Source organism: Musca domestica, unplaced genomic scaffold, assembly GCF_030504385.1.
Source record: "Musca domestica strain aabys unplaced genomic scaffold, Musca_domestica.polishedcontigs.V.1.1 8, whole genome shotgun sequence".
NCBI classification, from domain to species: domain Eukaryota; kingdom Metazoa; phylum Arthropoda; class Insecta; order Diptera; family Muscidae; genus Musca; species Musca domestica.
Window position 1 is genome coordinate 3,232,449 of NW_026712409.1, and position 10,232 is coordinate 3,242,680.

General features: G+C 36.9%; 1 non-coding gene across 1 annotated transcript; it reads right to left on the reverse strand.

Annotated features, from left to right (window-relative positions):
* Window positions 1-9,905: 9,905 nt before the first annotated feature.
* Window positions 9,906-9,987, reverse strand: TRNAS-AGA (transfer RNA serine (anticodon AGA)). Its single transcript has one exon. It is a non-coding gene; the product is annotated as a tRNA-Ser (tRNA).
* Between the last annotated feature and the right edge of the window lie 245 nt (window positions 9,988-10,232).

Here is a 10,232-nt window from a genome sequence, read left to right on the forward strand (position 1 = left end):
AAAAAGTCGGTTTTTTTCAATTTTTGAATCGTAGCCGGGAAAGTTAGTTCCGATCTCAGAAGTTAGAATTTTCGGATTTTTGGCAGCTATTATTGAAATAATCCAATCAAAAATATATTTTTTTGAAATCGAACATCTATTAAAAAAGTAAACTTTGCGGTTTTTAAAACAAGCAAAAGTCGACTCCGATTTTGAAATAGAATTTTTTTAAGAATGATTTCCATTCCCTACACATCCCTACCTCGTCAAAATGCACAATTATTTCCAGTGGCATGGCCGCTCAACTTCCAGCTTTCAATACTAGTGGGCTGCATTCGTAAAATATTCTCCAACTTGTAGTTGTTGTTGCTGTTACTTGAATACAGCTTTCGAAGTGGACTTTTCTTTTTGGCGGTTACAATGGAATTCTCCTACCTCTCTCTCACCGTTTTTTCTGCAGATTTGCGCGCGCTTTTTCTTGTTTATTCCGCAAACGGGTTGTGATTGTTTTGGCGGCTCACAACTGCAGTTGGCGGCTAAAGCTTGACATCGCAAGGAATGGTGTTGGCTGTCTTGGTGGTCATCAGAAAAGTGCGCCTATTATGAACGGCAAAGACAAACCAAAAACGCTATGGACTAGGCCTGCCTGGCCAAGCAGACTGCCTTCGACCAGCTATATTTGCTGGCAAGCAATGCCAAGACAAAAACATCTACGTCTACATTTATATTTTATGGTCCAGCCAGTGAGTGCCAGCCAAATGTGGATGGTGGCTTCTTTTATGACTCCATGCCATAGATCGTCTGCTGCACAGCTCCTAATGCCCAAAATGCTCACATCTTGGCAATGAGTTGTGGTCCATCAACCTACAAGGCGTGTTTGTCGAGTGTGCGAGTTTCGGAGAGAGAGGAGGCAGGAAATGGTTCCCAAGAAAAGTACATTTAATTCTCCATTTGATGCATAGATAAGCAAGTAAATTATGCGATTCTGATTGAGATAAGAATTGATGTTATTTGCACGAAATTGTTTTGTAATTTCATACTGTGCAGATGGCGATGGTGCAAAAAGAGAAGAAAGGAGAAAATCACAGCGACTCTAAATGAGTGAGTGGTGATGCTGAGAAATGTTGTTCGTTCTTTTTAAATTGTAGTCAACAACTCCAATGGGCATCATCAACACCAGAATTTTCAACAATGGATGGAAAAAGAAAAATGTTGATCATTACCATTTGTGAAAGCATTTCTAATCAAGGGCAGAGATTTGTGGAGTTCAGTTCATTTTTTCAAGAATATATTAGATTGTGGAAGACTGGAAGCCGAAGAGAATAAAATAAAAATTTAGTAACCCGCCACTAAAATTAGGATAGAGTACAAAAAGTTGAATAAGAAAATACGTTGCATGACTTTAAATGTTAGATATGTGAATGTGCATTATCCAGTATCATCAGTTGATTGCAAAACAGAATCAAAATATACTATTTAACTATAAAAATTGGTACATCAATTTAATCTTCTAGAGAACATCGTCATTTTTTAATTTTAGGCAAGGTTTTTCTTACAAATGGAAAATATGCACCAATTTTAAAAGCAGAGAGATCATATAATATGTTAATGTATTTTGGTCAAATTTGAGCCTATCTTACCAAACAGTGACCCGGTGTTAATATTTTTTAAATATTATTTCAAGGACTTCTTGACAAAAATCGTAGATTTTTCAAAGGACTTCCTCATGTATAGTTGATGAATGGAGTCCTAACCAAAAAATCGGGGTATTTTAAAATGGTTGTAAGAACACTGCCCTTATTTAAAGAGAATTATTTCAAGGACTTCCATGACCGAAAATCGTTGTATTTTTTAAACAATTTTTTTTCAAGGGCATAATAGGGTTCATATCTAAAAATCATGGTTTTATTTCACAAAATTGCTTACAGAGACTCCTTGTCAAAAATCGTAGAGAAAATTGTTGAAGTTGATCTCCAAAAATCGTTTTTTTAGAAAATTGCATCTTTTAACCTAAAACCAAATATTTTAAAGAAAATTGCTTAAGGACCAAAAAATGTTTTTACATATTTTTTTTAATTTTATTTAAATAAAGCAAAAAATATCGGAAATAAAATCAAATTTTAGAATAAGTTTAGATTTGTTCAAATTGGTCACCTTTGGCACGAATTATGGCCTTCAAACGGTCAATGAAACCGCCACAAGCTGCCCGAATGTTGCTCTGCGCTATTTTGGCCCATTCCCGGCGAAGCGCTTGCTTGAAGTGATCGACACTTAGGTATTTTGTTTGTTTACAGACTCATGGAAAACGAATGTTTTTTCATCGGAGAAAACCAAATTCGGCAGTTCACAACATTCGACTAAGCGAAGCTACTCTTAAGCTCTTTTGAGTTTATTTTCTTTCTGTTGCGGTGTAAGTTCTTGCACTTTTTGGAATTTAAATGGCTTTACCCCGAGCTCATTTTTCAATATTTGCCGAATGGAATATTTCGATATGTTCAGCTCACGAGCCATTTTTCGGCCACTGCGATGTAGGTTTCGATCAAGTTCCGCCTTTACTTTTCGAACCATTTCTGCTGATGTTGCTGTTTTCTACCGTCCACTTCTTTGACGTCGGGCTACGCTACCAGTATCACGGTAACGAGCGATGGTATGAAACACAAAAAAAATTATTCACATTAAAATGCTGGAGTGCTCTAACGATAGCCACTTGTGGTTTCCCAGTCTAATATAAAGAAATCGCACTATCACGCTTGAATTCCATCTTTTTTTCAGGAAAATTCTCACCAAAATGCTTCTGTACGTTTGTAAACAATATAATTGTCACTGGAATAATTTTAGCAGCTGTCGGACGAGTGGCTTAGAAATGACAGCAGTCTGAAGTTGGTTGCAGTTTTTGAAGTCTTCTCTATGCCACTTCGTTCGTTCGATAAAGAAGTACTATCCAAGAAAGAACAAGTTCACTCCTGTGGAAATGAACGAAGTCACTCCTAGCTGAAATATTCTATATCCCTCTAAGAATGGACCTGAAGCATAGACTAATGGAAATACATATGAACGAAGGAATGCTCTCACAGTTTATCTTCGAAAAAATTCGGATCGGCAGGTGTCGTCTATGTCGTTTCAGAGGAATAAGTGAAAATATTTAAGTCACTCAATTCTAAATTCTGAAGGATATTTTTTCAGTTGAAAATTGTTCCATAATAAAATATAGGGCCTTAGAGGGGTGAAATTTTTATACAAGGTACATACGCATCCTGTAATTTAAATTGGCTATTTATTATTTTCATTATTCTTCTACTTCCTCACGAAATGTATTTTTCCACAGTCTACCCATTTTTTTGTTAATGCTAAATAAGTATTTTTTTCGAAGAACTTTAGTTGCCACCTTAAAATGTTGTTTATTTTGATATATTACTTTAATAATAGTTTGTTTATTATTTTTTTTTTTTTTTTTCAAAAGCGAAAGATAGCGCATGTAAAATAATTAAAAAAACACTCGAAAACAAATCGTAAATTCATTTTCGATATTTCGCCGTCGGCAGATGGCTATCACACAGTGCCCTGCCACTTCAATAACAACATTAATCAGCGTTATTTAATTTCCAATAAATTCCATGCAATGCCATAAATAATGGAAATTTATTAACATCAAAGGTGTCTGAGCGTGTATGGGTGTGTGTGCGTGTGTGTGTCTGTGTTTGTTATTAAGTGTCATTATTTACTGTTTTTGAGGTTTGTCAATGTAAAATTAAAACACACCTTTGTTAGTCAGCCAGTGCATAAGTCCGTCGTTCGTCCGTCTGTCGGCCTTCCATTCGGAATTTCCTTCTGTTTCATTTCAACTCTTTGTGTCATATCGTTCTGTTCTTTATTGTCTACTGTTGTCGATGTAGTTGTTTTTGTTGTTGTTGGTTTGTCCGCCTATCCACTTGAATGATATCAGAACAACAACTGTTTATTTGCTCGATTCATTGTTGTTGGTTTTGTTGTCTTAGTTGTGGCCCGCATAATGTGCCCCTAGACGGTATTTACTGGTATTAATTCTGCTGCTTGTTGCTACCTTTGGCAAGGCAGCCAGACAGACAGACAGACAGCCTGACAAAAACACAAACAAATGAATAGACCAAACCGAGAGAGTATCGGCACGGAGGTGTTTTTGTTTTTTTGCAGCAACAGCAACTGTCATACATTTCAAGTGGATGTGGATTATTTGTCAATCCAACTGTTCGATGTGTTTACAATAACATGGCCAGTGGTTGTGGTCAGACGTTGTTGTTGTTGCTGCTGTTACACTTTGTGTGTTGTTCTTGTCACTTGAACGGCCTTTGAACAAGGACGAGCATATTTTAGTCCATTGTCCGACATGTTTTTGGAAGTGACATTTAATCTATTTTGGAAAATTTCCTTTTAAATAATTTAATACAATTTTCCACACAGTCGTTGGTTAGGTACACTTTAACGAAATATGTTAATCCTAATTATGCATTGTTTGTCAGCAAGAATATCATGTTGTGAAATGGGATCTAATTGCTTTTGTCCATTTTGGAATAAATTCGAAATTCAGTGGAAAAAAATCAATATTTTTTTGCAAATTATTGCTTCAAGGTTTTTCTGAAACCGTATTAAATTCTTAATTTGGATTTTCACGCGTTACGTGCACACGATTGTTTTCGATTCGCGATTTTGGTATTCATATTTTTTAATTATTAGGCAATTTTTTGAAAGATTTTTTTTTCGAAGCCTTAAGGCTTAACCCACACTTAGGATTTCTTGGTGAGTATTAGTTGGTAAAATTACAGTTGACTCAATGATATTGTGGCTCAAACGCCCAAAACCCCGAAAACTGTGGGTGTGTCTTGCTTTTTTTTTTGGATATTTCAGAAGAAAATTATGGCAGTGTAGTCAATATCAAATACCAAAGAGCGATGTATTCTACAGCAAACCCCAAATGTAGAATTAATTTATTATTTTATGAACTTAATATTTCTTTAACTGGACAATTTAGATGGAACTGACAGTAAAGTTATGAAAATATAAGAAATCGTATTGGATCAAAGTACCAAAGCGTTTTTCTTGCGAAATCCAGGATGTTTCGGAATTTAGGTTTTTGAACAAATTAAAAAAAAAACGTTTTTGTTTGGGAATGGCTTGGAAGGTATTGGGTTGATTAAAATCCAACAAATTTGGTTAGGAATTCTTTGAAGCAATTTTTTTAAGTCCACGACTTCTAGGCTTAAACATCCTATATTAAAAATTGAATGTCCCTTGAAGTCCTTTTTTGTGGATTTTCATGGCTTGTGAAATATTTTCCTTACTGAGACGGTTGGGAGGTCTTTGTGGTTTTCTTCTTGCTCCTTGCAGAAGGCATATTTCAAAAAGTATACCTCATTTTTTAAGTGTCAGGCCGTCTGTTCCTCTAATATTTGACTGAATGGATGTATGAACCTTATTCATTGTTGCCTAAGCAGTGTCATGTAAAGTATAAAAAATCGGAAATGTGAGCATCTAGGAGAGGCGTACATCCTTGTCTCTACACACCACCGTTTCTGTTGCTGGGAGTTGGTGGCAGGGATTTTCCATTTTGGCTTATGACTTAAGTGCGATTCAAATATTGCGATTCAAATTTAGACTAATTTGAATCGCAAACTCTGGTCGCTTTTTTATAATCAAATTTTGACCATTCATAGGAGTGGTATCGGAAGGAATTTAACGATTTTTTGGTTTTCAATATCAATCATCTTTGTTATGATGTGTGAAGATAGAATACCGGGGACTATTTTCACATATTATTTTATGACCCTGTGAAACGAATTCAGATTACCAAAAACTAGGTCCATACTTAGAGTGCCTCTCTACGTGAGAGATTAGTTGAGAGGTGTTAGTCTTTTTTTTTCTAGTTCGATATTTTTAGTCAAATCCCGACGGTGTTATTCAACAATTTAAGCTTTTGAGAGAAAAGTACGAGAAGATATCGGGCAATATTGGCCGATCTCGTACCAGATCTTAATTTGATGAGGACATTTGCCGTCTCCTTTCGCTTTCTATAAAATATATAATTTTTTTGTCTTAATTATAAACCTTTGTTGGGGGAGAAGGTTGGGGTTACCGATGGAAATGTTCCGAAATTGTCCAACTTCGAACTTGTCAAACTGTGTCAATGTCTGCAAGATTTAATTGCTGCCATATTGAAAATCTCCTGCAAGTAGAGATTCTACCAACTGAGAGCCTGAAATTTCAAAATTTCGCTCATTATGATAAAACCCTCTAAGCCCCTCTAAGCAAAGGGAGATATCCCTATTTTGAGGCAGGTACATGGAGCGATAAACAAATAACAATACCAAACATTTTTGAAATATTGCAACACTGTAGGGTCTTAAAAGACTTTTTCGGGGTGCTGGCCTTCAATATCAAATAAGTATGTTTTAATAGTAGCATGTCTGACATCATAGAAATTAGGTTCTCTCTTCCCTTCCAAATTCCGAAGCCACGTTCCTGTCAGAAACATACTGCCGCTATTTATGTACGCTTCTACAACTTTTATCATGGACTGTCCAAAATTGGCTAGCCTTATATTATAAAAAAAAACAATGGCTTCCGAGTCCAGGAAACGAGAAGCCATATTCCTCGGACCAAATTGGTTGCACTCTCATTATAAAATACTTGAAAGTTCAAGCTAGAAGCCCCACCATATATTTTGTTCGCATAAGTTTAAAAGTGCTTATCAGTCCCATTAGAAATCGAACAAATAAATAAGCTGCTAAGTTCGGCCGAAGCGTGCTTTTCATACCCTCCACCATTTGGAAGGAACTTAAAAAATTAAGGAAAACGTCGAAAAATACCTCTAAAATGAAAACCGCTATATGGGGGCTATACGAAGACCTGGATAATTAATTAAAAGGGGGGTATACGAAGGTTATCAAAGTTTGTAGCACTCATCAAGATCTAGAAATAAGAAATTTGAAAAAAATCCGGCAAATAATGTCGCTAAAAGCATCAACATTTTGAATTTAGGGAGGTATCTTAGTATGGGGGATTCAACATCGTGGACCATTAAGAAATTTGAATGAACTCCATTCTATAATGCATATAGAATCATTAAAATACCGAATATTGAAGAATACTGTTATATGGAGGCTATATTAAAACATGGACCGACATTTTCGAACCTAACCTGCCTACAGGCAAAGTACACATTAGTGCAAAATTTTAGCCTTCTACGCTGATCCAGAATATTTATACTTTGTAGGGTCTGCTATGAGTATTACGAGGATTTTCGAACGGAATGACGAAGTTAATATGCCCACCATACAATGGTGGAGGGTATATAAAATTTCGATCCAGGTGTTGTTACCGAAATTTGAAATTCATTTAATTTATTCGAATTCGAAATCAAAAATTGACCCCTTGACTTTTCATGAACATATTCTTACAGCTGTCAAACTTGCTAATGAAGACATAACTTGTATTCCCATTTTTCTTCAATTTCATTGATCAGACTTTTATTCCCATTTTTCTTCAATTTCATTGATCAGATAGGTTTAGATCGATACCAAAAAATTAAACAAACCCTAAAAAAGCAGGCTGTAACCAAAAATTGCAGAACCATACGCAACATTCAATCTACCTGCAGAGCGCTACAGGTAACAACGACAAGGGACCAATGCTAAATGGCCACGACGTGTCTGCGTGCGAGGACAGTACAGATGGAAATACCACCACGAATTGTTGCTGCATTTGCGTTGGTGTTGTTGCTGTTGTATTTAATATGGTTATGGTTGTTGATTCGATACCCAAATAGCGATAAGTTGGATGTCCAACAACTACCACCACAACTATTAGTTGGCTGTATGTCTGTCCGGATATCTGTTTTGTGTCGGTTCATCCTCAACGGGCGGCTGGTTTTTGTTGGTTGAATAATTTTTTGCTGAATGCTTTGTTGCTTTTGTTCGATGCGTTCGTTCATTCGTTCGTTTGCTGTTGGTTTGTCATGGGTTATATATGTATGGCCTCCACAACAGCCATCCATCCATCCTCCAGTGGCAACAGATGGACCAAACACACAAAAGATGAAACAAAACTAACAGCCGTGCAGAGCATCAACAAAAACCAAAAGATACACACCCGCAATCTTTGTTTAAATGTCCTCTGACTGAATCGCTAACACTACCAGACACACATACATGCACACACGTTGACATGCATATGGCCCCCATCCAACCATACACCCGCAACCAATGTCCAATCTGAACACTACGAAGGCATTATTTTGTATGGGACAGACACCACAGACAGGACAGACATCCAGACAAGAGCCATGAGCAATTTGTTTTGGACCAACAAAAATCATCATCATCGTCGTCGTCGTCGTCATCGGGATAAACACTCACACACACACAGGGGCCAAACAGCACCCACCAACCATTAGCAGCAACGGCCTATAGAGATTTGGGTGCTTTAGAATCTGACACAACAGGTACTCGTAGTTTCCGATGCCACTGGCACACCTCTTTTGTGCCTGCATCGCAATCATCTGCATTTAGCATTGAGCACTGATAGGGGGTGTTGCCTTAATAACTTCAATAAATGATACAGGTTTGTATTGACAACAAGGTTTTCACAAAGAATGGGATTTCGAAAGCGAGTTACCTTTGTTAATATTCAAAACAGTAAAAAAGACTAAAATGAATCCGTAGCATAGCTTTAGATCAGTTACAATTTGAAACCGGAAGGAGGAATAGATTTCCACTTAATTTTGTGTCTCCGGAATTTTTCTAATATTACACTCTTGGTGCCCAATAAAGTGAAATCAGATGAAGAAATATAAATAAGCTATATCCAAATCTGGACCGATCTCTATAGAGGTATGTCTAAACTGTATCTGACAGCTGGCCTAATACGGGTTTTGTAGATGTGAGGGACTTAAATACAAAATCGGATGACACACTTTATTCCATTATATTCTTTGGTTATTCCAGTCTGAATTCGGTCATATATGCCAAAATCCATCCAAAATCGGGTTTTTATTGACTATTTGGTGCACAATAAAAGACAAATCGGACGAGCATATACAGGGTGAGATAAAAAAAAAACTTCACTCCAGCATTTAAATGCGAATAAATCTTTTGTGTCTCGTAGCATCGCTCGTTACCGTGATACTGGTAGCGTAGCCTGACGTCAAGGACGTGGACGGAGGAAAATAGCAACATCAGTAGAAATGGTTCGAAAAGTAAAGAAGCGACTTGATCGAAACCCGCGTGACAGTGGCCGAAAAATGGCTCGTGAGCTCAACAGTTGCGTTGGTCGCTCTCGCCTCGTATTAATCGATCTTGGCATCAGAATACATTAATGCCGAATATTATCACGAAAATATTCTGGAGGGTGTATTATAGCCTTGGGCCCGCAATCCGTTAGACTATTGTGTCTGGAGCAAGGTTGGCACAAAAAAATACAAAAATGTCGATCACCTCAAGCAAGCGCTTCGCCGGGAATGGGCCAAAACACCGGGCAGTGTGTGTGGTTTTATTGGCCGTTTGAAGGCCATAATTCGTGCCAAAGGTGACCAATTCGAACAAATCTAAACTTATTCTAAAATTTGCGCTATTTCCGACATTTTTTCGCTTTCATCCAATAAAATTTAGAAAAATGTAAAAATTATGGCGTTTGATTTTGTTGCATTTTTTTATCTCGCCCGTATATGGCGTTTGCTTTTTGTTAGAAATAATTCGATTTTTCTGCAAACTTCCATTAGTTTTCCGAGTGAGATTTTTCTGAGAGAAAATTGTTATTTTCTGACAAACATTTTAGTGGTAATAAAATTCCGCACGAAATTGTTATTCATAATCGGGATGACATTGCTTGAAAATAAAGCTTATAAATAACTAATTAAATTTTAAACTAAAAGAGAAAAATATAAAAATAATGATTTTCGCAGTCGGTAGGATTCGAACCTACGCTCCCAGAGGGAATCTGATTTCTAGTCAGACGCCTTAACCGCTCGGCCACGACTGCCGCACACTCTTCGCCACTCAGACTCCGCAGAAAAAAACAATGTTCAGACGAGGTTTCACATCCAAACCAAAAGAAAAAAAAAAAATACTGAAGACGAAAAAGTACCACAAAGTAAACTAAAAATAACTTAAAAATGTTTAGCATTTTATCAGTGCTGTTGTGCTTTGCTAAATTTTCACGCCCCGGTTGTGGGGCTTGTTGGCTTTTCGTTCGTTCGTTCGCTCGTCGTTCATTCAGTTGGCTGG